At 40.1% G+C, this 23,239-nt stretch overlaps 1 non-coding gene and 1 pseudogene across 1 annotated transcript; one reads left to right on the forward strand and one right to left on the reverse strand.

The window, feature by feature from the left end:
- Positions 1-62: 62 nt before the first annotated feature.
- Positions 63-22,692, forward strand: LOC134365103 (uncharacterized; annotated as a pseudogene).
- LOC134365355 (U1 spliceosomal RNA) lies at positions 12,056-12,221 on the reverse strand. The gene has a single exon (XR_010022059.1). It is a non-coding gene; the product is annotated as a U1 spliceosomal RNA (small nuclear RNA).
- Positions 22,693-23,239: the final 547 nt, after the last annotated feature.

A 23,239-nucleotide genomic window follows, 5' to 3' on the forward strand; every position in this document is an offset into this window, starting at 1 on the left:
GAGTTTGTTCTTTGAGGCAGGACAATACATCCACGTTCCTCATTTCTTCCACGGAGACCACGATGGGTTTTGCTTCACCAACCAGCCACCCTGAGAAGCCCTCTCATTGCAGCAGGGCCCCCAGCTCACCATCTCATGGCCACAGCCAGCGCTGGAGGACTCGTGGCGCCAAAAAAGGCAACACTCGCCTACAGGGTCAGGAACAAGGGTTGGGGCTGGACGGGGGTAAGTCAGGGTGTCCCCAGCATGCCCTACTCACCCTCCCAGCCTCCCCTGCCCACCACCACCCCTCACCCAGGCTTTGGGCTGCCGGGGACAGCTGAGGAGAAGGCCAGGAAACACTGACTCTCACACGGAACCCACCAGCCAGCGAGCTCCCGGGGTGCACAGCTGGGGGAGGGTGGCCGCCTGCCTCCTAAATACGCATTTCTCAAAGGAAGATATACAAATGGCCAAGAGACACATGAAAAAATGCTCAACCTCACTCAGCATCCGGGAAATGCAAATCAAGACCACTTTGAGATACCATCTCATTCCAGTTAGGATGGCTAACACCCAAAAACTGATGGGGCACCAGGTTCTTCCAATTCCTGAGCTTTCTCATGCCCTTCAGCATTAATTAACATCCTTCCTGTCTTCCCTTACTCCATGACTTAGTTTGCTCCACTGTACTAAAGCTATTTCCATATATCTATAATCTGTAGCTTCCAAAATGTTGTTGACATCTCTTGTCTGCTGTTGTCCCTTCTCCACGTCTCTTTGTTCATGTGAGTTTATGCCCTTCTAATTCCTTTACTGTCATTTTAGTGGGGTTTTGAGAGGGAGAAGAGGTGTGGTGTATATCCATGTCATTCAATCTGCCACATTTACCCTAAAGTCTCTTTACAATGTTTGAATTGTGTGCCCTGTCTCCCTGTATTAGTCCGTTTTGTGTTGCTATAACAGAATATCTGAGACTGGGTAATTTATAAAGAAAATGAAATTTATTGCTTACAGTTTCTGAGGCTGGGAAGTCCAAAGTCCATGTGGTGGTGGTGACCGTGATTCAGGGATCTCACATTGCAAGATGGTGGAAGCAGACAGAGCAGAGAGAGAGAGACAGACAGACTCTCTCCCTCTTTTAAAGCCCTCAGAACCATGCCCTTGACCACCATTTTTAATCCATTCACTACTGCACGGTCCTACAATTCAGTCACCTCTTTAAGGCTCCACCTTTCAATTACTATATTAGGATATCCCACCCTTTCAACAGTCACAGTGGGGGCCAAGTTTCTAATACATAAAACTTGGGAACACAATTCAAGCTTCAATGAGTTTGGGGGGGCATAATTCAATGCACTACACTCCCCTTAGTTAGGGAGCTCTTACTGTATTCTGCTTAGGCTAAGGGTAGGGTGGAGGGTAACAAAAGATTAGAAAATACACACCCTTCCTCCATAAAAGTACACCTCATTTGACTCAGGGTAGGGCAAGGTCTATTTTTCCATTGTGATTTCTACCACCTACTCTTTTCAAAAGCAGGGAAGGCCTGCCACCCTTCCCATGTGTTTTATGTATTTTGGCTAAGGGTGCTGAAGGGTTGGGTGAGGTTCTCAGAAAGGTCATAGGATGGAAAAATCCAAATTTTTTTTTTCATTTAAATTTTTTGGTTTTTTGGTAGCTGGCCAGTATGTGGATCACCCTTGACCTCAAAAATCTGACTCTGGACCTACACAAAGTCAGTGCTGGGCAGGAGCAGGAGAGATTATTAAATTCAATTTCCTTATTTTATAAAAAGTAAACTGAAGCCCAGGGAGATGTACTTGATTTGGATCAACTTCGGGTCAAAAGATTGCTCAAAAATAGGCTCTTTGCAGTCATTGGGCATGTGTCTAACGTTCCCTCTACTCCAAGGCTACAGGCTTCTTGCTGTGCCTCAGGTCAAAAGTCGTTTTAGGGGCCGGCCTGTGGCTCACTCGGGAGACTGTGGTGCTGATAACACCAAGGCCATGGGTTCGGATCCCATGTAGGGATGGCCGGTTAGCTCACTGGGTGAGCGTGGTGCTGACAACACCCAGTCAAGGGGTTATGATCCCCTTACCGGTCATCTTTAAAAAAAAAAAATTAATATGATACTCTAGATCTCGACTATAGCAGAAGCTAAAGCTTACGTTTGTGGATTATATGCTGTAGTATCAATAATTTCCCTTCTTGCTATGAGTAAAGCTGTAAGTAAAATTATGAAGCGTCTTAAAAGAAAGGGCAATAGTTGTTGAAAATTTAATTGGTTGAATATTGTTTTGGGGTATCACCTGTACAACAGATATCATGGGGTATATTTGCCTTGAGAATAGTTCCTAGAATACGGACTCATTTTTGAAAACTTGGTTAAATAAAACAGTACTTGAATAGTGATTGTACGAAGAAGTGCGTATAAATATGTCTGTGGGGGGAGTTGGTTAAGAAGTGGCTTTTTTCAAGGAGCTTTTGTTCTACATGGAGAGATAACAAAAGTAACAGTAATGTTTAGTTTATTACTCAGAAGACCAGCATGATTGTTAGATGAATAGTATAGTCAGTAAATGCAAAAACTCTAGGGAGAGAACCCTTAAAGTGGGATGACTGGGCATACCTTTATGAAGAAGTTAGCATTTAAGCTGGATTTGAAGGATGGGATTGCCTCCTTGTAAAGGAAAAGAGCGGGAGGACATTCAGTTGGAAAAAATAGCCAGGGCATAAATATAGAAGTGGAACAAGCAGAATTTGTTTGTTTAGGACAATTAACAAACCATTGGGCAAAGGAAAAAGTGAAAGCTGGGGCCACAAGTAAGCTTTATTTTAATGCTTTAAGCAGGAATTCACTAGCTTTTAAGGTACTTAAGCTGAGGGATAGACATCAAAGCAGTCTTTCTTATGGGAAGATTGATTCAGATATACTTATGTTAGATATGCTATACCCACACAGTTAAAGCTCTGACAATCAGTGTCCGATAGCCAGAGTTACTGTGAATGGGGGCAGGGGAGTAGAGGGTGCATACAAGGGAGTGATTATACTAATGGACTTGTGATTTTAAACTTGGTAAGGAGATAAATGAGGACTTCTGGGGAGAGGGTGGTGGTGGTGGTAAGAGGGTGAAAAGTTGGTAGGATCAATAGATTGTAGATTTGGATGGGGTTTACATTAGAGTGGGAGTACTAATAGGAATGAGCTGGAAAGATAGAAGGTGGTTGTTGGGGAGCACAATGTTTGAAATAGAGAGCATGGAAGGGTTCAGATTATTGTCACTGACCATGAGAGTGAATGGCTCAAGTGGAATGGAGGACAAGATCATTGTAGGAAAGGAAATTAAGGAACAGAGGTACCAGGATGTTGTAAGATCATCTAACCTGGATATGAAAATGATAATGTTGTATGATTGTATGCTGTCATGGTTTAATAAATGCTCTCATATACATTCTTTCCTGATTCTTTTAGTAATTCAGTGAAGTAAACAGAATAGGTAGTAACCCTATTTTATAGATGAAGAAACTGAGGCCCAGATAAATTAAGTGTTTTGCCTGGTGCAGAGCTAAGTTTTGAACTTTCTGGTCGGAAATTTTGATTTCTTTTGTAATGTTCTTTCTTCTGCAGTATACAGACTAGCCTCTATTCAAGGAGATGTGTTGGTATTGTTTCTCTTTAATACATGGCAGCAATTTTTACCAGTTAACTAGCTAGTAGGAAATAGTTGGTATGCTTATCATTAAAGATTATATATTTTTTTGTTTCCGAAATATCTCAGTGTTGTATACTTAATCAATCGTTTATATCTTCTTGCTGGTCTTTTCACTGTGTGTAGGTCTTGCAGACAATCCCATTCCATTTCCCAAAGATTATTGAGTGCCCATTTGTTAGCTTGGCATCATAAAAGGATAAGAAAACAAGGAAAAATCAGTCCTTGTTCCAGTAAAAGAGTAGGTTGGAGAGAATGATACTTCTGGATACTGTCAAGTTAAGGTACTATAAACTTATCCTTGACCAATACAACATTAAACGTTCATTGCTGTGATGTCTGGTCAGGATAATATCAGCTACTATTTGTTGATTACATGTTATATGTCAGGCCCAGTGCCAAGCATTTTGGAGATATTTAGCTAATGCAAGTAACCCTCTAAAGCAGGAGGTGGTATCCCCCATTTTACAGATGAAAAACCTGAGGTTCAGAGAAATTGAGGCACACAGTTAGTAAACTCAGATTTCAAGCTTGATCTCTCCTGAGATGTGACTTTCCCTATAGTTCCTAATGTCTTAAGTATGAGACCCAAACTCACTAACTTGGCTTATAAAACTCTTAACCATCTGGTGCTGTTGCAACAGCTGTATCTCTTTTCTCATTGTCCTACCATCCTGCAGTTTCTGTTGTTACCTGGACATGCTAGGCTCTTTGATTTTTCTTGCTTTCATGTATGTTCCTACTTTTCTAGAATGCTCTTTTCTCTAGCAAGTTCCTACTCATTCTTCAAGATCCAATTTGATATCACCTCTGACATCTTCTCTAGGCAGAATTAATTGTTTCATTTTCTGTGCTCCCACCGCGTTTTGGTCGTATTTCACTAATAGCACTTTTAGTAATAGTAGCACCCAACACTTAGTACACTTAGCACTTACTCTGTGTTAGTTACTATTATCTCATGTATTCCCCAGTAACCCCATAAAATAGGTTCTGTTATTATCCCCACTTTACAAATGAAAAACTTACCAAAGGTCACAGAGCTAGCAAATCAGAGCTACCTTTCAGGTAGTTTGGATCAGTCTCAGCCTTTTAGCCACTGTGCTGTTCTACCTCTCCTACTGTATACTACCTTCTTATAATTTATCTTATCTCACTGGACTTAGAACTTGAATGCAACGTCTTTCTTTTCTTTTCTTTTTTGGTGGCTGGCTGGTGCAGGATCGGAACTCTTGACCTTGGTCTTCCTTCCTTCCTTTGCTTCCTTTCCTTCCTTTTGAGCTCAGTGTTATAAGACCTCACTCTAACCAACCGAGCTAACCAGTTAGCCCCAAAGACTTTCTTGTTGTATTTATTTTTCTAGTATTGAGTCAGGGTTTGGCACATAGAAGTTGCTTAGATATTTGAATTAATGGTTGAATAAAGGCAGATATGTTGGTAAAGAGGCTTAGTACGTCTGAGAAGAACGTCCAGACTTGGAGTCAACTCCCTCTTGTGCTGTGGGTTATCTAGATTGAACTGTTAGTCTCTGTAATACACTATAAAGCTAGTTGAGGGAGATTTCAAGTATGAAGTTTGTGTTATAGGTAGTTATACTCTTACTTTATTGTGTATAATTACAGCAATAACCTTTTAGTTGTGTTTCCTTTTGTGTGAAACATTGTATACGCACATGGTTTTCTGTGAACAAGTGCAGAATTTTTGTCAAAACGTCAGAATAGATAGGAATCTGTCATACCAGCCAGTGGTAAGTGAAATAATATGCCATTACTATGGTTCCAGAGGAATTCTTAACTATTATCTCCCTACCTTTTTGAATGCCGTAAGAATCATTTGCTGTATTTTGGATGCATTTGTAAAAAAGGTTGCTTACTCCTATGGAGTTTTAAAAAGTTAATAATTTTTCAGTGTAGTGTTTTTTTATGGAAACCAGCCCTTTCTTGTCCTAATCAAATTATTCAGAAAATTTGATATGTCATTATTCAGAAAATTTGATATGTCAAACAGATGTATGTGTATTTTTAGACAAGTGTGTGATATGCTCCTACCCTTGACCCAGTGTAATGTGTTTTCAAGTTCCTAGTTATTTTCTGAGATGGATAACCATTGTCTTTCCTACCAATTTACATAACATTAAATTTACTTAGTAAGTGAAGTTTATTCCTCTGGGTTATTGACTGGCCTCAACAGTGCTTTAAAATAATAACTTATTATTTTATACCTCTTTAAACCTCACAACCTATGCCGTAATGCCATAGTGTATTCTGGATTTTATAGCTGGGGAAACAGTCCTACAAAGAGGTTTGGTAATTTGCCCAAGGTTATAGAGGTAGCAAATGGTAGCGTGACAATTAGGTGTCTGGTGTCTCTGGCTTCAGAGAGCTTTGATTTTTATAATAATATAGTGGAAATTGTTGTAAATCAGACTGTATGATTATAGCAACAACAGTGAAAAATCGGGGTTTATGAGGAATTGACCACAGTGATGTTTCTACCTTCTAATTTGAAAAGAATTTTAAATATACTAGTGAGATGCCACCAATAATCCCCAGAATTTCCATTTCCTTCTGGATAGGTTTTTCCTCCTGGGACATTTTCTTTTAAAATTCCATTGTTTTGGCTAATACTAGAATTAGTTTATTTGGAATGTGTACGGGAGAGCAAAACAGAAATGATGTCTCACAGTTATTTATTTGGTGATAGAAGAGGACTGGTTTTGTTCTGAGATGGAATATGAAGCTATCCTGTATGGTACTATCTGCTAAACATACCAGTTTTTGTCCATGGCAGGTGAAATCAGCATCATTATATATTTTGGATTTTGAATTTAGAAAATCCAAATTATAAACAAGTATGTTACTTGAGTTCTGAGGAAAGGCTACAATTATTACATGTACTCAATGACATTAAAAAACCTCTAAGGGAATAATGGTACATACAGTAGAAAAGAAATTTTAGTTGGGGCGATTTGGAGCAGGGAGAGACAGGAATGTCTATAATAAGGAGCTTAGTAGCTCGAGCCAGCTGTTAAAAACTAGGGCTAACATGAGTGGTACAATATACTGCCAATGATAAAACTACTTTAAATTTGGTTCAGACCTAGTGTAGATGGGAACAGTCAGACAGGATTTAAAACTGCTCTGTGTAATCTGCATATTAATAATTTCTTAATCAGAAAGTTTGGATCCACTGACTTTGACTATGAACAATATTTTTTATTAAAATTTTAAAAATTATATTAAATTTCAGTACTTACAGGAAGGTGGAAGAGAATAAGATCAGCTCTGTAGAGTTCTGATATTATTATGTTTTGCTATTTGAGATTATAGGCTGTTGGTTGTGATCTTTAAAGAGTTGTCCTGATAATTCCTTTTTCTCCAGCTCTAATTTCTCCTTATATTATCATATAGTTAATCATGGAAAGGGTACATCTGTGGGATTATGTGAATGCCAAAATCAGCACCAGTTAGCAAATAACAAGATTCCACTTATATGGATAAATTTAGGGCAGTCCTTGTCTCTATTTATATTTAAGTGATCACCACAGCTAAATTTGTAATGGAGAAGTTTCCACATTTGTCCGGTGTTTGGAAGCAGAATTCTTGACCTGTGAGGAACTGGAGCTACTGTGTACTTGTATTTTAATGATGTGCAGGGTAGGTCAGCCAGGTTCTGTTCGACTTGTAATTAGACCTGCCACAAAGGTCTAATTTTTCTTGAGAGGAGGCAGTTGAAAGAAAGTAAGCTGAGTGTATGTATGTATGTGCAGTTTAACACTTTGTTTTATAAAAGTGAAATTGCTTCCAGGCTGATCATTTCTGAATTTAAATTTTTTTTTTTTTTTTGTCTTTTTTTCGTGACCGGTACTCAGTCAGTGAGTGCACCGGCCATTCCTATATAGGATCCAAACCCGCGGTGGGAGCGTCGCTGCGCTCCTAGCGCTGCACTCTCCCGAGTGCGCCACGGGCTCGGCCCTGAATTTAAGTTTTTGATCAGCGTTAATGAAAGCTGTGTTTCAACTCTGAAAGTATTTAGAAAGGATTAGTTGATTTAGACAATGAAATAAGTATTCCAAGCAGTCATCCTTAAAACTAAATTTTTAGGAATGCTCTAACATAGGATTTGTGAATTTTTACTAGGATGACCATATGGTTAACCTTTTTGTCCTGGAATAATTTTTAGCACCCCTTTTTACTCTCAAAGTGCCCTGGTTTGTGCAATACATTATGTGATCATCTATCTCTAATGGGATTTGAGAGATCTAAATGAGGTTTTGAAAGCAAGATAAAGCAGCAGAAATATACTTCTGTTGAAGTCTTGTTGAGGTCTCCAGATAATCAGATGCCATATTGACTTTTTGGAAAGAATTGATTCTAATAAGTCTAAGTTCATCAAAATGACTTTAAAAAATTTGGGGTGATGGGGAGGCAAGAAATAAACTATTTGTGATCACCACCATCATCATCATCATTACTACTACTACTGCTACTACAGTTTGTGTCCTGGGGAATTGAAATCACATTTTATTTTCCTTCCTTTCTCTTCTTTTTGCTTTTCTACTACAACATTCAAAAGGCACAAATGGATTCAGAGTGCAAAGTAAACCACTTAGTTAATCTTCTCAAAGGCAACCACTATTTCTAATTACACGGGGGTTCTTTCACAAAATACATTATGCATATGCAGGCATTCTCCACTGTACTTTCCCAAAGGGTAGCATGGAAGCACATTTTTGAGCACTTTGATTTTTTTTTCTTCTAAATAATATATTTTGGAGATTATTCCATAACTAGAAGGTTTTTGTTTTTTACTTTAAAGTAATTTTAGATTTATACAATAGTTGCAAAAATAGTACAGAAAATTCTGGTGTACCCTCACTCATCATCCCTTACTGCAGTATCCATACAGTAATCATAGTGCGGTTATCAAAACTAGGAAATTAACACTGGTGCAATATTACTAACTAAACCACAGACCTTATTTGAGTTTTACCACTTTTTTCAATAATGTCTTTTTTCTGTTCAAGTTCCCATCCAGGATTTCATATTGATGGCATTTAGTTATTCCTCCTTTGTCTCCTCTAATCTTAACAGTTCCTCAGGCTTTCCTTGTCTTTAATGGTAACTGGAAGATTTTGATTAACTCTGTTTTCTATAGAGAATATTGTTTCAGAATTATGGAGGCAAGGTTATTATTTTATAAAGCTAAAAGAAGCTGTATCTAGTGTGGAGGGGAGAGTATAATGGTACTGACCTTTCAAAAAGCCTTTTATTTGGGGACAGTTTTAGATTTACAGAGAAATAGCTAAGACAGTAGCAAGAGTTCCTATATACCTCATAGTTTTATAATGTCCCTGGGTTTCTTCCGAATGCTATTTAGAAATGTGGACCAAGTTGCATCTGCCATCTAAACACAGTGCTTACCTTTCTTAAGAATTGTCTTCACTTTCACATAGTTTGCTTGTTTGACATACTCATGAAGCTGAGCTTCCAAGGAGTCATTTCTTAATGTACCAAGTGGAACAGGACAGGGAACTGGAAGATGGACAGCCTGAGACATCCTGTTTCAAAAGAGAGCAACATGTTTATTCTAACTGAATCAGAAATGCAAGGAAGCAACTTAAGATTCTTTCACATTTGGAAATCTGCCCACCTTCACTAATAATGAAGATTAGGGGAACAATTACTAAAATTCTATGAGATTAATGTCTATCCTCAACATTATTGTTGAAATCAAAGAACTGAATATATTTATCCCCAATTCCCAGGACAGAAAATTGATGACTACTGGGAAGTAATACTAAAAAATAAAAAAATTAAAAGGGAAAAAAACCAAAAAAAAATTTTTTTTAAATTTTTTAAAGAGAAAAAACTAAACTGAAAAAAATAACAAAAATAAAAATAAAAGATAATTAGGAGAGTATTAACTTTGAATGTTTAGAACACAAATGAAATAATTATGTGGGAGTGTAGATAGTATGATAGGAACTGGGGTCATAAGTCAGACTCTGAAGTTCTTGTCCTGGCTCTTTCACCTCTCAACTGTATGACCTTAGAGAAATTAATCAACATTGATAGGCCTCAATTTCTTCATCTGTAAAATGGAGATAATGATAACCAAAGGGTTGTTGAGAGATTTAAATGAGCTAATGTGTATAAAGTACTTGGTTAGAACACAGCCTTGTAAAAACCAAGGTCAAGGGTTCAGTTCCCTATACCAGCCAACCACCAAAAAAAAAAAGAAAAAAAAATTGTAAAGTGCTTAGAACTGTGCCTGGCACCAAGCATGTTCTTTGTAGCTATTAGCTGTTACTGTGCATGATAAGAGCCATGTAGAGAAATTTTAACTTTCCACATGTGGCAGCCACACCTGACCATCAGTCATACAATCAAGTGTTTGTGGTAGGCCTACTGCTATAGTTTGTGTCCCTCAAAGTTCATGTGTTTGTAAACTTGATCCCCAGTGCAGAGGTGTTGGGAGGTAGGCTCTTTAAGAAGTGTTTAATTCATGTGGGCACTGCCCTCATGAATAAATTAATGCCATTATAGAGGGAGTTGGTTCATTATCACAGGAGTGGTTTCTTATAAAAGGACGAGTTCGGACCTCTTTTTGCCTCTCTCTCTTTCTCTCTGAAATTATCGAGTTTCAGGCATTTTCTTTCTTTTTTTTTGACAGCTGGCCGATACAAGGATCTGAACCCTTGACCTTGGTGTTACAACACCATGCTCTAACTAAACACCTAACTGGCCAGCCCTCAGGCATTTTCTTATAGCACAAAATGAACTAAGGAACTTACGAAGTGTCTCAAATGTGACAGGTGCTGTGTAAGACACCTAAAAATTAGGTCATTGCCATCACAATGCTCATAGTCTAGCAGGGCACACAAGTAGCACCATGTTGGTGTTCCATAGACAGTGGGTAAGACAAGGAAGCTCCATCCACATGAATAAACAAACACGCACATCAAGGGCATGACTAAGGGCTAAGTGGAGAAGCAAGAGGATGTGAAATGAGTGAGATGAGGTAAGGTAAAAGAAAAAGCCAAGAAGGCGGACAAATTCAGTGAATCTTCACCAGCCAGGAAGTTTAGGGATTATATGTTACTGAGAAGTAAAGCTTTCTTAATTTATCCATGAATTAAATGTGTAAAGTACTGTTAAGTTGCGTGCTTTAACTTTATTTCCTTGGGTAACTGTTACTATCCGTGTCACTGACTACAAACAGCATCCTAGAAGACAATGGCATCACAATGGTCTTAAGCAAACAAAAGTGACCAGAAAATACTGTTTTAAACATATAGGAACTGAAGCTTTTATAGCAAGCTGTCATTCACTCCCAACTCCTCCCCAGTCTGTCTACCTTCTATTTCCAGGTATAAAAACAAGTGGTGTATTTCCATTATAATGTAGATGGTTGTTGTGAGCTGAATTGTGTCTCTACCCCCAAAATTCAAATGTTGAAGCCTAACCCCCCAGTACCTTAGAATGTAACTGTATACGGACATAAGGTCTTTAAAGAGGTGATTAAATTACAATGAGGCCCTTACAGTGGGGCCACAAGGCAGTGACAGGTGTCATAAGAGAGACACACTAGGGGCCAGGATCACTGTGAAGGGACAGCAAGACGATGGCTATCTGCAAGCCAAGGAGAGAGCCCTCAGAAGAACCCAATCCTGCCAATGCCTTGACCTTACTTGGATATCCAGTCTCCAGAACTGTAAGAAAATTAATTTCTATTGTTTAAACCACACAAACTGTGGTACTTTGTTATGACAGCCCCAGTAAATACACTAAAAATAGCAAGTTATGTCATGTTATGCTTATGGCTTAGTTGGGAGGACCTCAGCATGAATTCTGTTCACCATTTACATACTAACACCCACTCCTGGGTATTTCAAATCTTAACTTCCTCTACAGACACCCTCAGTGATTCATCCCACAACTGGAATAAAAATTAAAGTAGCAAATTTATCTACATGTGGAAAAAATAGAACTAAGCATAGGGATCAGGTATTTGACCTTTCGCCCCGTATCATACAGTTCCCTCAAAAGTTGGATGGCTCCACATACAAAACACACAAGTGAGTAAGAAAGGCAAATCATCAGACAAACCAATCAAGAAATCCCACCTAAGGCATCCTCCCGCCTCGGAGGCGGCTGGCATTGAACTTTTACTGAACGGACTTGGCTAGCCTATCCCAGAACGAACTTTTAGAACCTGAACAGGGATTAACTTCAATTACACTAGAAGCAAACCACCATAAGTTAACTTTCCAGACACATAAGACCCGTAGGAAAATACCAAGAAAAACCTACTGAAAATAATGAATGTTGTTTTATAGCCTATTATTAAAAAACCCACTTCATCACGGGAAAGAACAAATGCAGTCCCCAACTACCACAAATCATGCAGTCGAATTTCCCATATTTCGAGCAATTGCAGAATTCAGTACATTCACAGTGCAATGAAGAAGCCTCACCCTGGGAAAAAAGCACCCTCCTGATCATGGTACCTCCCCCGCCAGGTAAATAAATATAAATCGCCAACTTTGCTACCTTACCATCATCCTCAACCCCCTATAGAGTCATGGTCATTGCATTCTGAGTTCTTTATTTAGGTCTTCAGTTCGCAACTTCAAGGCTTGCTCAAATGACACACATCAGGCTAAATCTATTTGGATATTCACTAGAAACTCTACTGCGCAAAGAACGCACTAGAACCGGCAACCACGGCGCTTCTACCTCCGTTATCTCTGCCTGTATTAGCGACTTCACCCTCTGCTTCAAGGCTCCCTTCCCTACAGTCCCTACTGGATGAGTTCGCTCTAGCTACCCCTCACGTTGATCCAAAAGACAACAGCAGGTGTGGCTGAAGAGATTGTTAAATTACTTGCCTTTCGGGCATACGCGAAGATTCCAGGGTGGATTTGAAGTGCAGAGCAGTTTGGGAGGCCACCGTGTTTGGGGACGGAGCGCTCAGAATCGGTCGTGCCAGGTCGGAATTGCTACTCCACTTTGGGACTTGCTCAGAAATATAATGAGGGTGAAATGTATACTCAGTATTTTTCAAAAGTTGGGTTTTGATATATATGTTCATAAAGCAGGGTGTGGCTATCAAGTCGATAACACAACTGAGTCTACATGTCCACTGCCAGGAAAGCAGGAATAACTATTGGCCTCTCTGGAGCGCCTGAGTTACAGGGAGCTAAACTCATTCACTCCTGACAGGCAATGGCCCTGGTGCTGCATTTCTCAGCCACAGGGCTCTGCAATAAAAACCACAGTAACTACACTTTTGCTAGATATCTTCGTCAATAAAGTGTGACCCAACCCCACCTCAGTTATACAGTATCTCATTACTGAACTACTTTCGTAATTGGCTGCTTCCATAGTACCCATGAACGCCAGGCTGGCCACAGCTTTGAGGCCTCTATGACTGTGTCCCCATAGCTTTGACTTCACAGGTATTAACAGGCCCTTTTTTGCTGTGCTGGAGGAGTTTCACTTGAATGCCCTATTGCTTACTCCAGTATTTTCACCATTCACAAAGTATTCTAAAATTTCTGTGAGTGCTGCTAATGATGAAAAACACCACTTCTCAAGCCATTGCCTGTATGTAGTGTACATTTCTCATTTACTCACAGGCACTTAAGCTTTCAAGGTGCTAGGCTTACTGGTTGACGTAGCTGGTTAGAGCGCAGACTCCTAACACCAAGGAAATGTTTCAGATTCCCGGAGCCGCCAGCCACCAAAAATAAATAAAAAATAAGCTTTTAAGGTGCTAGCCACCAGCCTAGCGGTGACAGAATAGTAAGACGAATAATGCAAAAACGCGTTCTACGTACAATACATGCGAGTAAGGTCACAGTTTGTACCAGAAGATTTTTAAGCACCTAAGGCTAGAAAAGTGCTTATTCAAACGTGAGCAACATTAGAATATAACTTAAAGCCCCTTACCAACTACTTTTTACAAAACCAAATAAGATCAAGTTTAACGGTATATAAGTAAGCCTAAAACAATCTACCTGACATATAGCGTTCCTACCAACCATAATAAGCTGTCAACTATCCTTGATCACAATGTACAACGAAAACGCAAAAACCCAGAGTCCATGTTCTTAGTAAAAACTTCTCTGCATTACACGTAAGTCAACTCTCAACAAGGGCATCTGTTCTTCCACCACAACACTGCCAACGCAGCCCCCACTACCACAAGTTCTCCAGCTCCGTTTACCGCGCTTTGGGAAACCACCTTCATGATCACGGTAACTCTCCTGCCACATACGTACCAGTTCCTTTTTGACCCCGGCTCTACACCCTGGTGCCAAAACCACTGTTAAGTTTCGTGAAACAACTCTTACTGGGCTTTATTGACATAGCAACAAAAATTTTTTTGTACTATGTCTGAGTTCTGGCGATAGAGATGTTATGCATATCTTTCCAAGGAACGTGCTTCCAAGATGCAGATTCTTGAACCTACATCCCCCACCTCCCGCGTGCCCTCACGCGCAGGCCCGGCTGGTCAGCGAGCGCAGCTGCCTGCTCCTTCACCGACTGCCCCGCACCATTTGAGACAGCTTTCAACCAATTCCTCCTTCACGCGCCATCCTAAGTGATATCTAACAGGCTACTTTCCTGACAAAAATCCATCCCTCTCCCAAGTTTTGGCGTAGCCAAAGGCCTTTGGATCTCCTTGTGGGGAAAGCCCTTGAGCAAACGGATGTGAAAGAGTTTTTTAAAAAGTAGCAAGCCACCTTCACGCCTTCCCGGGATACCGGAGCTCCACAGCAGCCCTGCACTATTTTCTCCTATTCCACGAAGGGGAGAACGGTGAGCTAGCGGGGTGTGTTATAAAGGGTTTTGGAATCCAAGAACTGGACTGCAATCCAGTGTTCATATAGGAAGGCTCTAGATATGATTCTAGCCTCTGACCTCGGTTTGTAAAATATGCATTACTGACCTTGGAGGAGTTCTTTTGAGGATAAAGCCAAGTAAATAGCAAAGTAACAGCCCAAACTATAAAGCATAATTATAACATGTGAATCAGGCCACCCAGTAAAAAACCCCAAAGCAAACCAAGAAATACTACCAGCTAATATCTACTGAGTGCTTTAGCCTACTAAGCACTCAGTAAATCACCTGGACTTTATATTTAATCCTCACAACTTTGAGGTAGGAACTGGAATCATCCCCATTTTAGAGATAAAGAATATGAAGCATGACAAAGATTCTGTGGCCAAACTCTGGTCAGCTTTCTGAACCTTCTCCGAGGCCCATCTCTGCACTTCCTTGTAAAATCCAGTTTTAGCAAAAGACCCTGCTAAATCAGTTTAGACAGAACCTCTCCACCCTCAGTATCTGATCAGGCTCCACCATCCCCCAGGTGATGTCTAATCACCCTGGAAGGCTTACCCCTGATCTTTCTTAGTGACTTTCAACCCACTGATCTTCATACTGCTCCTTAGCCATAAATTCCCACCTGCCCTTGCTGTAGCTGGAGCTGAGCCCCATCTCTCTCCCCCTCTGCAAGATCCGGGTTGCAGTAGTACATATACCTATTGTGATGGTCCTTAATAAAGCCTTCCTTACCGTGCTTTTAACAAGTACAACTGAATAATTTTTTCTTTAACAGCCACAGAGGGGTTAACTCACTCAAGGTCACACAGCCAGTTAAATTAGTGGTGGAGCCATGACTGGGACCCAGGTAATCCGGTTCAGGAGCCAACTCTCCCATCTTTTGCCTCCTTCTCTGCCCTGCTCCTGTCCTCCTCCCTTCTCTCTACATATTATCTAGAATAATCAACTTTAACATAATACTTATATTTCATCTAATCTGACACCCATTGTAAGATACACCATTATTTCACGTTCCATTAAGAAAAAAAAACCCTGTCAATTAATAGTGAAACATAGACTGTAAAATTAATCCTAATTTTGCAGATATAATGTGTGAAAAAAGTACACTGACCTCACAGATAGCTGACCTCGTGAGAGCAGATTTTTTGGTTATCATTTGTTTAATACTAACATGAGTTAGCACAAAAGAAGTGGAAAAACTTAGTTAAGTATAGAAAGATTGCTACAGATCTCACTTAGGAACAAACATGCAAAACTCTTACTAAATGCATAAAACTTGTAAACTGAATCTAGCAGGATATTAAAAGAATAGACATATCAACTCGCGGTGTTATACTAGGACTATAGGACCTAAATACAGAAAAGTATATGATAAAGGTAGCATTTCATATAGATGGGGGAAAGGGTTGATTACTACATGAAGACTGCTGAGAAAATAAGCTCACACTAAAAAGAAGGAAAAAATGCTTCCTCCTACACTATATTTTTAAAAGACAGACTAAAATATTCAAATGTCAATTTAAACCATATGCAGAAAAAATACAAACAAAATATTTGTTTATACTTTTGAATCACTTTCTAAGCATGTTGCCAAAGTCAGAACTAAATATAAAATTTGACTAGATTTACATACAGAAAATCTCTATAAAGTAGAAAACCTCATAAAACAAAATTTAAACACACATGACAAAGTGGGAAGGTATTTGCAATACACAGATTAGGTAAATAGCCTGTGTGATGGAATATGCACATGAGCGAGAATAGGCAGCATAACAGTTGAGAGCATGGGTTCTGCTATCAGACAGCTGAGCAGAACACCTGGCCCCTAGTCAGGGCAATAAATGTTAGCTCTTGTTCCTCATACTAATTTTTAAAAAATAGACCTACAACAAATAAATACTTTAAATAAAAGTAGCCCAATTGAAAAGTAGCCAAAGGATATATGAGGGTACTTCAAAAAGTTCGTGGAAAGATTCATATTATAATAATATTGTTCCATGAACTTTTCAAAGTACCCTTATACACCCATGTTCATAGCAGAATTATTCCCAATAGCCAAGAGGCGGAAACAACCCAAATGTCCACCCACAGATGAATGTATAAACAAATGTGGAATATACATACAATGGAATTTTGCTCAGCCTTAAAAAGAAAGGAAATTCTGACACATACTACATGGATGAACCTTGAGGACATTATGCTAAGGGAACTAAGCCAGTCACAAAAAGATAAATACTGTATTATTACACTTATATGAGGTATCAAGAGCCGTCAAACCCATAGAAACAAAGTAGAATGGTGGTTGCCAGGGATTGGGTGGATGGGTGGGGAGAGAGGAATTGTGGGACTTGTTTAATGGGCACAGAGTTTCAATTCTGCAAGATGAAAAACTTCGGGAGATCAGTTGCACAATGTGAACATAATTAACACTACTAACTGTAAAGTTAAAAACATTTAAGATGGTCAATTTTATATTTTGTGTGTTTTACCACTATTAAAAATAAGAGTGAAAGTGGGCAAAGGATATAAATGAGATAATCACGATGATAGAATACATGAATAAAATCATATGAAATAAATTCATATGAAGATAAAATCATATGAAAAGATTTTTAAGCTCGTTTAGTAATAAAAGATAGCAACTATTTAAAGACTGCCAAAGGCCAGTGCTGGGTAGAGGTGGGAAAACCAGCCCTCATATGATGTTAGTAGGAGTATAAGTGGTGGAACCATGGTGAGGGTGGGGGCAGGGAAGGGAGGGGTGCAGCTGGGGTTAGCAATAGGATTCAAAATGTAAATGTGCGTACTCTCTGACCCAGGAATTCTACTTCCAGAAATGGAGAGAAGAAAATCTCATTATTGGGATACTTTGACAGATTAACTGTGGATACTGACAGCCCCAGTTCCTTCCTACTATTATATCTAGGGAGCAAGGCAACTCAGAAATGCAACCTATCAGAAATACTCAATAACGATCCTCACACATTTTAGGCTAGATGAGGGCAGAGAATCTGTCTTGTTTGCTTCCTCTGTCATGTGGCACATAACTACCACTTAAAAATATTTAATCTTGCTTCAGTGATCCAACCTTGCGTGTACTAATTTTGGGGTGGGCAGCTGGCCGGTGCAGGGATCTGAACTCTTGACCTTGGTGGCTAATCGTACATAGGAACCCCAGTAACAGTTCACAGAATTACTGTAAGGATCAAATCTAAAAAAAAATGAAAAATGTGAAAGCACTCTACTTTGGCACTTTACAACGTAGGCATTTTTTAAAAACTGCCTCACAATATTAGCACTCTGCTGAGCTAGGTATTCAAAAAGGATTTATTCAACTGAATACGCACATTAGAATATTTAAAAATGGAGAAAGAGACTAAAATTTATTATGCACATTATCTATGCTAAGTACTTCATATATGTTAATTTAACCTTTCTGACAACTCCATGAAATATTCTACCTGTAGGTGAGGAAACCGAATAACTTGCCAAAGCTCACACAGCTGGTAACTTCCAGAGATGTGAAACAAACCCAAATTTGTATGACTCCGAGACCCGTACTTATTCGTCCATAGCAGTGACTCTCAAACTTTTTCATGGAGTAACCCCACATTGCAAAGGAAAACAAAAACATATTCCCAGGGGACTTCGGGAAACTTCTGATATGACCAGTATAAGTCTGATCCATCTCTGACGTCTTACGTTTATCTTAAAATTTATTTTTATTTTTGCACTTTATTCACAATATATTAATGCTTGTTTAATATAAAACATTTCAAATGACTCACAAGTTAAATCATTCAACTCTTCCCTCCCTAAAAAACTTTTTGTTGTTGTTGTTGATAAAACTGACAGTGGAGGAAGGTGTACTTTCTGTATTCGTCCCATAGATTTGTTTAGTTCTTGGTGCCTGGCTTCATAAACCTGGACCCCAATTTAAAAGCATGACTGCAGAGCAAACTGCACTAAAGCAATCTTAAGAATGATGATGAAAATAACTATTGTAGGGTCAGAAGTTACTAATAACAAATTGTGTAGCCAAACGCAGAGTCGACTCCTTTCTTAACTCTCCACTGCCAATGAAACAAAATTCTAAACCTGACCAATTCCATTGAGTTTGACCAAACTACTGCAGAGCTATCGCTGAATGTGGTAACACCGTGTCTTCACCTAAGAATCTGGTGATTTTATAAGCATAAGCATGAATTCTCCCTGAGGACAATACGTGTGTAATGCCCACTGAGTGCCCAGATGCAGATCCAATTAGAAGTTAAGCAATGGTACTGAGTGGCAAACCACATTTTGACCAGTAGTACCAGACTTTCCCTGACCTATCAAACGGGGTACAAATACTTCTTGAATTCTCTCCCTCACCAGGAGGGGCTCACAATTTAGAGTTACCTCAGGGTAGTGGAAGGATCCTCGTCTTGAATTTTGGCTTCAAGAATACTGTGCTCTGAGCTTCTATGTCCCCAACTTCCTTGTAGCATGGCTCTGAGCATTTGCAACACGTGCGATTTGCTAAAATGCTCAACATATGTTGCTTCCTTCCTTAGATCTTAGGTATTTGAAGGGCTGATTCGCAGTACATTAAGAGAGTTCCTTTAAAGTGGGAAGAAAAGTCAAGGCTAAGAATCACCGCCAACAGGTAGCGAATAAGTTACTCTCCTAAATAAATCACACTGACGTAGGCAAGGAAAGACCGCATCAATCACCTTCCAAACTGCCTTCCAATTCCCCCCAAATTCTGTATTTTAGAAACGGTCACTTCCACGGCGTGAACGCCCCTTCGCAACTCTACCAGACCGAGAACTCTGGCGTAACCCAACGCTTCCCTCTCAGGCCCCGAGGAGCCCAGGCCCAGCCCACTGTGGGGACATTGCTTGCTTATTTTTCCAGCTACTTCTTAAACCAGCTGGTCGTGAAGCTGTACCGGTCTCAGTAACCGCCATACGTCACTCGCGGAAAGCCGTTGGTGGCTGCGGGGACCGGCGCGAGCGTTCCCTCGCCGGTCGGGGGCTGGCCCACAATGCCTCGCGAGGGCGGGAAAGGCGCGGGCGGGGTGGGGGTGGGGGTGGGGGTGGGGGGCAGGCAACGGGGACGGCTGGCAAGAAGAGCCAAGAGGCTGGAACTCTGTAATGGGCATCAGGTCAATCCTTATATGACTGTTTCCTGGACTTTTCACTCCAAAAAAAACCCGGTAACTGGCCAGTGTGCTGGCCAGTGTGCACCTGTTACTACCGCTGCTCCCACTCGGGGAGATCGTTCCTATTGTGCGTGAGATTTCACCCAACAGGCCGGGGCGGAGGTGAGGAAATGTGGTGTGTCGGCCACACTGGGCCTGCCTGTCCATCCTGTGGACTCCATCCATCTTTTTACTGTCAAGGGTGTACATTTGATGGGGAAACCCTAAATGGGATTTGCAGGAGTCACAACGGAAATGCTGCCGAAGTGTGACATTTTGCATGCTTCGGGAAAGCTGTCAAGCCCAGAACCTCCTGCAGTAAGGCGGCAGGCCCCGCCCCTCCCGCTTTACGTCTGACGTCACGCGGCACGGCCGGGCGCGGGCGTGTGAGGTGTGGGCGCCGAGGCTTTGCGGCTTTGGGTTTGCACTAGTGCCTGTGTCGGTGTCCCGCTTTGAAATGCAGCGGGATTTAGTGAGTTTCCCGCTGTCTCCAGCGGTGCGAGCGAAGCTGGTGTCTGCAGGTTTCCAGACTGCTGAGGAACTCCTAGAGGTGAAACCCTCCGAACTCAGCAAAGGTAAGGACTACCGAGTATAAACTGAGGCACACCGGCCGCCACGGGCGCTGCGTGGTCTTCGTTCTCCCACCTCAGGGCCTCCCGCGATCGAGTCTGCGACGTGAAACAGCGCCTTGACTCCACTTAAAAGCTGTCTGGTTAGGAGAACTGTGGTCGTGGTAACGTTTCTTGATTGCTTTCTCTCTGGCGGTGCCTGCTGGATGCTTTGAGGATTATCTCAATTATATTCAAAAGAACCTTCTGACGTGGTGCAGTATGTGTGTCCAGTAGGTAGTTGAGAGGACTGATCTGTGATCTTGGGGAGGCTAAGTAACTTTTTATGATAACTGTGTTAGAAGATAGTGGAGCTACAATTGGAAACCAAACAGGCTGTCTTATTTTTGTTGTTTCAAAATACAAAGGGTGCGGATTAAATTCCAGAAATGCAGGACTCGTGTAAGACTAGAGACACTGAGCGAGAAAGGGAGTAGAATTCCCAGAACCTGGAAATAGCGGTAGAAAAAAGACAGCGCTTCTGTTCTGTAATTCACTGAAAAACCCAAAACATATTCCAGAGTACTGCAGATTATAGGTCGGTGGGAAGCACTGCATCCTGAGATACCCCAAAATGAAGCTGGCTGTAGCCACTCTCGCTGTGCACATCACACTGTGATATGGCCAGACCTGTGCTAGTCACTGAAGAAAATAGGGCAGAATTTTCAATAATTGCCTTTAACCATGGAAAATAAGGAGGTTTCAACTCGCCACTCAGGAGTTTAACTTCTGCAGGCTGGCCCTTTACTCAGCTGGTCAGAGCACGGCCTTGTAACACCAAGGTCAAGGGTTCAGATCTGCATACTGGCCAGCCACCAGGGGAAAAAAAGGAATAAATATTGTAGACCCAACGTTCAGTTTTAAGTCATACTGCAGACTGTTCTCCAAAGTTTGATGGGCTCTTTTTCTTTCAACAAGTTGTTTTTCCAAAGAAGTGAGGGACTCAATAATAATTGCTAATGATTGTTGACCATTTTGGGGTGGCCTTGGTATTCTATGAAGCTTTTTATATGTATTGTCTTATTCCCATTTTATAGAGGAAAAGAGTATGAGGCACAAAAAAGTAACTTGCCCAAAGTCACACAGTAAGTGGTGCAGTCAGAATTTACAAACCCAAGCAATCTGACTCCAGCATCAAGCTCTTGAATAGGATTTCAATTTCTTAAATACTTATCACCAACATTATCTTTTATTAGCACCAGCTTTATAGTTCATATCCTTAATAAATCAAGCACATATGAAACTGATAAGTGATGTCCTCCCATTTTTTTTTAATTTTTAAAATTAAAGAAAAATTTCTGTTTCTGATGCAAGCGTTCTTTTTCCCTTTCTTTTCTTTTCTTTTTTTTTTTTTTTTTTGGCAGCTGGCCAGTACGAGGATTGACCCCTAGACATTGGTGTTATCAGCACCATGCCCTAATCAACTGAACTAACCCACCAGCCCATCACCATTATTTCTTTAGCAGTTTGTTTTGTAATTGCTATTTTCTCTTCTCCAGCCATCAGATAGGAGTGAAATTGTGTGGTTGAGGATGTATAAGTGTATTACTTAAAATATTTGTGCATCGAATAGTTGTTCTCATTAAGTAGTTTGGAGTGATACATGAATTTTTTATGTCAGTGTTTCCATGAAAAGTTTTTATTATGAATACTACATGCACATGCACTTCTTAAAGCTGTACCTTGTTTTAGGTAGTTAAGCCATTCTCATTCTTATCTGAAAAATAATATGTATACCTTATGGTAGCAAGATAAATATGGCTTCATAAGACCAAAAGGGATAGTAAAAGGACTGACTGCTAGTACATTTTTATTTCTACCTCCTGAGATACTCTTGTAGGTATCCAGAAATACTTTAGTTGAATTGTTTTTGAGGCAATAGGTAAATCTTTATGTGACTAAAAAATCACACAAAAAATGCCTTTTTTAACTTGAAAAATTAAATAGTTAATGGAATTTCATATTTTTATATTTCTCTACTCAGCCTCACTCTTGTTATCTAAAAATTAAAATTAACGAAGACAACCCATTATGTTAGACTGTGAAATCTGTAAAAATCAGGGTTTGTTCTATTTTCCTTATTTTGCTTTCACAAGTTGGGATATCTAAAGAGGAAGCCTTAGAAACTTTGCAGATTATAAGAAGAGAATGTCTCAAATAAACCAAGACATGCTGGTACATCTGAGTCAGGCAAGAAGCGTACAGCGCTGGAACTTCTTGAGCAGGAGCACTCGCAGGGCTTCATAATTACCTTCTGTTCAGCACTGGATAATATTCTTGGGGGCGGGGTACCCTTAATGAAAACAACAGAAATTTATGGTGCACCAGGTGTTGGAAGAACACAAATATGGTAAAATAAAATGTTCTGCTCTTAAGGGTGGACTTAACATTTTATGTAAGTAAGAGAGTATTGTGCCTTAGTTTTATAGTCAGGAGACCAAAAAAAGGCGTGTGTGTGCTCTTAATTTTATGTGTGTGTGCATCAAACAAAAATCAGTTTACCGTTTGTGGTGCTTCAGTATCGCATCTTGATAAAATGATACAATTATTTTGATATTAAAAAATGTTTGTTTTCACATTGTTAAACATAGGTTAAACAGTCAGTCTTCTACTTTATTAATTCACTCCTGAGAATATATTTGAAAGTCAAATATTCGAAAGTATATTTATGTATAATAAGAAAGGATTCCATTCTCAGAGACCTAAAAACCATTAAAAAGTCCTTCATAGTGGTTTTATAGGCACTCCCTTCCCTTAATCCAGGTATCAATTGATTCATATATATCTGGAGCCGTAGAGAGTTAAGACATCTTTGTTGCCTTGGAGAGTATTTGCATTTACTTTTAGTGGTACTTAACTGGTCATTATCTGGAGTTTGAAAAACACTGCATTAGATGACCC

This window comes from Cynocephalus volans, chromosome 16 (assembly GCF_027409185.1).
Source record: "Cynocephalus volans isolate mCynVol1 chromosome 16, mCynVol1.pri, whole genome shotgun sequence".
NCBI classification, from domain to species: Eukaryota; Metazoa; Chordata; class Mammalia; order Dermoptera; family Cynocephalidae; genus Cynocephalus; species Cynocephalus volans.